We start from the raw sequence: 7340 nt of genomic DNA on the forward strand, positions 1-7340 counted from the left end.
GCCGGGGAACTTCTTTTTATTTGGGAAGTTAGCTCATTTTTAGGTGTCTATTCTTTATTCTTTTATTGCTTAAGAATACTTGTTTTTGTTTATGTTTGTTTTTCTCTTGACTTGGTGACTGCTGCTCTTGTTAGTGCTTTGTAAGCATAGAAAATCTTCTGCAGATTATTTAGTTCCATGAGATGTGGAGCTTTTTAAGGGGTGAAATGAATATCTTGACGGCACACGATCAAGGATGGGAATAGGAGTTAAGTCCTTATAATCAATATGAAGAAGAAAGAACTCCTAATCTTAAAAGTGTGTTTGAAGAATTCTGGGCATACCATGCTAGCTCAAAAGCTAATCAAAATTTAATGAAAAATCATGAAATTCATTTTGGTACGAGCTACTCAATAGAAAACTTTCAAGGGAGACCAGAGTTACAACCTTACTATCAAAATGAAGCAGAAAGAGGTTTTAATCTGGATAAACTGTTGATGCAATTCATGGAAACAACTAAATCAACTCAACAAGCACTCCAAAGTGTAGAAATCCAGGTTGGTGAGCTGGCAGAAGCAGTAACTCAATTTATGTCCAGACAAGAAAAATCCTTTGTAGAGGTTGAAGCTCAAAAGAAAAGCCCTGTAAAAGAGCATGAGTCAAGAGAAAAAGATGAGGAGAAAGATGAGGAACAAGCACAACAACAATGGGAGAAGTACTCAACAGTAGAAACCAACAAGAAAATATTCTCCAAAGCAATAACCTTCCTCATCAACTGATTGGCAAGAAAGGAAGGCAAGGAGAGCATGAGGAAGCCTTAAGTGCCATTCTTTCTTTAATAACTAATATATTTCTTGAAATGATTTGGAATGTCCTTCCAAATTATATGAAGTTTATGGAATTTCTAGCTAAAAGGCAAAACTTTAAGGAAGATGTGTTTTTTGTGACTTTCATGCCACCTTGAAGGTATTAAGCTATGCGCCAAGCTAATGACATTAAAGAAGCGCTTCCTGGGAGGCAACCCAGTTTTAATTTCTGTTATCTTTGTTTTTCATGCATTAAATCATTTGGAACTTGCTATATAGTCTGTACATAGGAGTATATCATCCAATCTTTGGATGTTTAACATAAGGGTTTCAATTTCTTGGGAAAAGGACTGAAAAATAACTTAGAAAAACATTTTCTGAAAAACAGTCCTTTCGCTAAGCGCAAGCCTCGCGCTAAGCGCATCTTTGTTCATGCACTAAGCTGTGAGTCACAAGTGCTTAGCACCCAACCCTTGCATCTGAGGCTGATTTGGTCCGCTAAGCTGGCTAAGGTTGAGATAAGCTAACTTAAATTCGATCTGAATTCGACTAAGCTTCAGCCTGATCGCTAAGCGATAGCTTATCCGTGGCTAAGCGTGACCTATTGTCGCCAAGCACAATTCCTTACAGCCATAATTGAGGTCCATGATGCTAAGCGCTAGTCATGGCAGCTAAGCGAGATTCATTGCGACAATATGAGCGCTAAGCGAGTCCCTCTTAACAAAGCGGATGCTCCTCTGTACTTAAAATGCATCATTTTAGCTAAGCTATCCAGAGCTTGGCTTAGCGAGGGTTGCAGCTTTTCTAATCTACAGACCTCACTAAGCGGACGTACCCTAACGCTAAGCTGAGTTTCTGTTAAAAAAAAACTGATTTTGAATTTGAAATGTCGGTTAAGAACACGGGTCCGCTAAGCGAGCCTTGTTGAGAAACCAAACGTCTCCCTTGCTCGCTCAGCGCAGCGGTCCGCTAAGCGAAAGTATCGAAAAACTATTTAAGTGAGTGTAACAACAGTTACACTCACATTTTCCAGATTATGGAAACCTCGTTTCTGCATTCTCTTTCTCCAAAAATTTGCACATTTTGCATCTGTGCTTTCTTTGTGCATTTTCAACTTTGAAGCATCAACCATACACCATCCAAGTAAGTTCCATGATTCTTTTTCTCTTTTTCTTGTCTTAACTTTAGGGTAGAAGACTTCAACTGTAGCTTTAGATTTTAGGTTTTTTATTTTTTGTTAGATTTAGTTTAAGATTAGGGCTATATACGCTTGTATACTGAATTAAGTATGAGGCACACGTTGCATGTTTGATATGCCTTTTAGAGGCTTGAAAAGTGCAAGAAAATGAGCTGTGTTTTCGGCGTTTTCTGGAAAAAATGATGAACTCACTAAGCGAGCATGCTACGCTAAGTGAGTTCATCAATACTCATTGTATGTAAGCGTTATCTGAAGAACTCGCTAAGCGCGCTTACCGCGCTAAGCGAGTTCATCTTTTGAGGATGAACACTCATCCTCTTGCTGAACTACCTGTGGCTAGCTAAGCCCAGGTAACTTAAATCAATTTTTTCTTGTTGATGGCCGCACGTTAAGCCGAGCTTTCCTGGGCCAAGTGCGATTGGTTGCAGCATCCTCTGAGCTAAGCGAGCTCCGCTCGCTAAACTCCCAACACTTAGTAGAATTTTTTTGAAGAGTTGGTGCCATTAAGCACAGCCTTTAAGGAGCTTAGCGCAAATTCTTGCGGCACATGTTCAGCTTAGTGGGCCCTTTCCCACTAAGCCAATCCTGTAGAATCTAAAATTTCTGCAACTTCCGCTAAGCGGCTCCATATGTCACTAAGCGGTAGTGTTTTTTTTACAAAGGCCAGCTAAGCGAACCATGTCTCGCTAAGCGGCCAGTGTCTTTTTCAGTTTTAAAAATTTGAATAAATGTGTCCTGATTAATTGTTTGGTTTCTTTATATGCAGATGGCCTCTAAGAAACATAAGAGTAGTGATTCTAGACCACAGGATCAGAATGATAACAGGAGATTTCAATCAGAGAAAGCCTGGAACCGATATATTGATAATATTTTAGACCGAAGGATCCTTCCGGAAAGGAATGTGGAACTTTATCATTCTGAATTTGACGAGTTTAAAATAGAATTGGAGAGGCGAAACCTTCACAAATGTCTCGCCAACCTTCAGGGAGGAAGCATGGATGTGGCAGTGGTTAAGGAATTCTATGCCAATTTCTATAGTCCAGCAAATCAAGCTCCTAAATGTGCTAGAATAAAAGGCCATTTAATCAAGATAGATGCAGACAACTTAAATGAGTTCTTCCAGACTCCAGTGTTATTAGAGAAGGGGGAATCTTTACCCACTTATTCTAGATTTTGCAGACTAAGGTCTGATCCCAGAGAGATGGAGGCTAGTCTATGCATTCCGGGCAAGGGCTTTATTGTAAACATGGAGGGCCAACCATGGAAGCTCCTCAGAAAAGATCTTACCACCCTGGCTTAGACATGGAGCGTCTTCTCGTACTCAAACCTAGCTCCTACCTCCCGTACTTCAGATTTGAACACAAACAGAGCTAGGTTGGTCTATGGCTTAATCACAAGGATGGACATGAACATTGGCGGTTTGATCTCCAGACAAATGACCATGATGGCTCAGTCTAACTTTCCTCGCTTAGGCTTCCCAGCTTTAATCACAGCCTTGTATAGATCAAGGGGAGTGGGATCTAAGGCCCTTACCTCCTATGAAAACCTAAGGTCGACCATTGACATAGCTTATATCATAAGGAAATATTGGAATGCGAATGACCAAACAATTAATTTTCCAGAGGCAAGGAAGACCGAGCTCAGAGTAGGTGATGTTCCCTCTTCCTTTGCACCAATAGCTGGCATCCCTGCATCTTCTACTTCAGTCCCACTTCCAGCTTTAGCAGACTTATCTGCCCAGAGCTCTCAAACTTTAGATGCCAAATTTCAAAGCATGTTTGAAGGACAGATTCTCATTATACAAAGCTTGTAGAAACTAGTTCAGTAGAGGCCAATTATGAGTATAGAGCAATTCATTGAGAAGGTGGTTTGGCCTGGAGCCCGACCTTCTTTTGTGGGGGATAATGAAAGTTTTACAACCCAGGCACCTCAACAGCATGAGACAGAACCAGAAAATGATGACTCATCTAAAGCCACCATCTCTGGAGCTATTGATTTTAAAAAAAGAAGATTAGAGACAAGATCCAATGAGGCTGCTTATCCTGGACCAGTGCCAGCATCAGCTGATGCACCATTTCCAGGAGTGGATCCATCTTCACCTCAGCATGCAGCAGACTCTTCCACTCCTGTCTTAGAGATACATGAGGGCCAGACCATACCAGTCCTGCCTTTGGACACTTCTCCTCTAGCTACTCCCGTATGGCATCTAACAGATGAGAGGATGTTCAGATACAGGACAATCAGGACCAGTCATAGTCATTTTAATTCCTGATGATACATTTAACTTTTTAATTTATTATTGTTATAATTTTGGTTTTCATACAATATTTCCTTTATGTCTACATATACTGCTAGTTTTATTTATGGGTAATTAGTTTGCTCATCCTGAAGCATTTTGAACAGTTTGACTTATTTTTTATGACATGGCAGTGAAACACTTTTATCATTTTGTGAAAAATGGTTGTATGTTTTCATTTTGAATTGAGTGCATGATTGTGATGGAGTTTGTGTTTCCTTTCATGGGCTTGAGCAAATGTGTATGTTAGACAAATAAAGAACAAGAATGTGAATTTGCAATTAGAATTGTTAGTCAGTAGACAAATTGATTGAGAAAGAAAAGCTTGAACCAAAATCGGTGAGAGTGTGACCTTACTCTATGAGTGAACGACTAGCTGTGAGTGATAATCTTTGCATAAATCTCTGAATTTTAGAATGAAATGTATAAATGAGGACATGATGAAGGCCATGTGATGTGCCATCATTTTCTTCTATTTTCTAAACCTTTTTTGCACCATTTTAATTACTGATTGGTCTTAATTGTCAATTAATTAGGCAGTTTTATTATTTGGGCTCATTTAGATAATTTGATGTTTTTAATCTAATTTCAGGAATTAATGAAACATTGGGCTTAATCCGGATTTTGGTTGTGGACTTGAAGAGGGCAAATAAAGCAGCGCTTACCTTAGTTAATTTCTAATTAGGAAATTTCGCAATTTTATTTTATGTGGTTCAGTGTTTATTTCGTTTTGGGTATTGTAATAGGGCCCAGTGACTTTGAGTGACTCTTTTTAAATAGCAGCCTTGGGATTCGTGCAAGGCTTTTCTGTTATGTTATTCATTATTCAGAGCTTTGTTTAGGGTTTTACGTTTCTCTGCTTGAATGCTACTGTTTCGTTCTTAATGCAATTTTCCATTTTATGCTTCTAATAACAATTTCGTTCTTATTTCTTCTTCTAATTTCATTTACGTTTCTGCTTCATTTACATTTCTGTTTTTAGTTTCATTTGCGTTTTCTGTTTGAATCTATGGAAGGCTAGATTTTCTGGTGTTGTTTCCTTTTGAGGACGAAGCCCAACTCTCTTTGAGGTTTCGTTTATAATGTGGCTTCCTGGCAGTTTCCCCTTCACCAGTTAACCCAAATTCGTGAACATTAATCAGTGCACGCTTCGTGTTCGATTAATTGCCTCTGAGCCTAACTTGCATTCATGCTTAATGGACGAAGGTCTAACTGGTGTATGTGTTGCCTAATCATGTATTGACAACCCTAAGTTGATTTTCGCTTAGTAAATTGAAATAGGGTTGGATTAAGTGGTTAACTGTTAGGGACAAATTCTCCATAACCCAGGATAAGAGAATGTCTTCTGAATCAGAGGAAACAACCCATTTTTAATATTAGTAATTTCGTATTCCAGTTTACTTGTCCTGTCCTTTAAATCACAAAACAAACAAACCCCCCCCCAATCGTTATTGTTACTGCAAGTGTATTATGAACATTTGGTTTATCATTGCTCGTTGGGAAATGACCTAGGATCACTTCCTAGTTACTGCATTTTCATGTTGATTTGATTCGGGTACGGCCTCGATCAATTTGGCACCATTGCCAGGGAGCAGTGTCCAAAGGTTCATAATAGCTAGTGTTTAAGTCTTTCGTGTTTTATGTGTAATTGTTAGTGTTGTGATAGTATGTGTGTTGGTGTTGTTTAGTGTCCTGGTATTTTGTTTAGTGTGTGTTCTGTTTTAGTTTTTCTATTAAGCGCTTCCCCTATTTCAGTCTTGGGTGTTTTGCTGTGAATAGTGTTTTGCGACAGACTTAGCGACCAGATTCTGTCAAATTTTTTTTATTTTTCAAGTTTTATTCACTTATTTTTCTTAACCTACCATTTTTAGCTTCCGTAGTTAGACTTTGAATTTTTGCCTGAAATCTTTTGTGCTATCTTCTCATCATTTTATAAGGTTGCTCACAAAATTTCAAGTCATTTGGATATCATTTGAGGGTAGCTGTAGTTCAAACCTACACCTTTATTTACATGACAAGGCAACTAGTTGTGCATGCTGAATGTAGTGTATGACTAGAGGCAATCCATCTGACTTACAACCCTTTGATCCTGAGATAGATAGGACATTTCATAGATTAGTTAGGCATCATTTTATACCTTTTGATCATCCTGAGCATTCCATTACTGGTGAATCTGTGCATTCTGTTATTGGTGATTTTGAACATCCTGATTTTGAGCATTATAATTTTGAGCATTCTGATTCTGAGCATTCTGATTTTGAATATTCTGAGAACATGGCACAACCTCCACCCCGTGAGAGGACTCTAAGGGAAATGGCTGCACCTGATTTCACCTACGAAAGCTTGTGCATCCAATACCCTGATGAGGATGTCCCATATGTTCTTAAAACTAGATTGATCCATTTGCTTCCAAAGTTTCATGGCCTTGCAGGTGAAGACCCGCACAAACATATGAAAGAATTTCATATTGTCTGCTCCACCATGAAACCCCCAGATGTCCAAGAGGATCACATATTTCTGAAGGCTTTTCCTCATTCTTTAGAGGGAGTGGCAAAGGACTAGTTGTATTACCTTGCTCCAAGGTCCATCACGAGCTGGGATGACCTTAAGAGAGTATTCTTAGAAAAACTTTTCCCTGCTTTCAGGACCACAACCATCAGGAAGGATATCTCAGGTATTAGACAACTCAGTGGAGAGAGCCTGTATGAATACTGGGAGAGATTTAAAAAACTATGTGCCAGTTGCCTTCACCATCAGATTTCAAAGCAGCTGCTTCTCCAATATTTTTATGAAGGACTCGGTAATATGGAGAGAAGTATGATAGATGTTGCCAATGGTGGAGCCCTTGGAGACATGACTCCTACTGAAGCCAGAAATTTAATTGAGAAGATGGCTTCCAACTCCCAGCAGTTTAGTGCCAGAAATGATGCTATAGTCATTAGAGGAGTGCATGAGGTAGCTACAAACTCAGCTGCATCATCTGAAACTAAGAAGCTTGAAGGCAAACTGGATGCATTGGTTAACTTGGTAACCCAGCTGGCCTTGAACCAGAAATCTGCAC

The 7340-nt window shown here is 39.2% G+C and overlaps 1 non-coding gene across 1 annotated transcript; it reads right to left on the reverse strand.

Annotated features, from left to right (window-relative positions):
• Window positions 1-6931: 6931 nt before the first annotated feature.
• On the reverse strand, window positions 6932-7038 carry LOC114388836. Its single transcript, XR_003661626.1, has one exon. It is a non-coding gene; the product is annotated as a small nucleolar RNA R71 (small nucleolar RNA).
• Between the last annotated feature and the right edge of the window lie 302 nt (window positions 7039-7340).

Source organism: Glycine soja, chromosome 15 (assembly GCF_004193775.1).
Source record: "Glycine soja cultivar W05 chromosome 15, ASM419377v2, whole genome shotgun sequence".
Lineage (NCBI taxonomy): Eukaryota > Viridiplantae > Streptophyta > Magnoliopsida > Fabales > Fabaceae > Glycine > Glycine soja.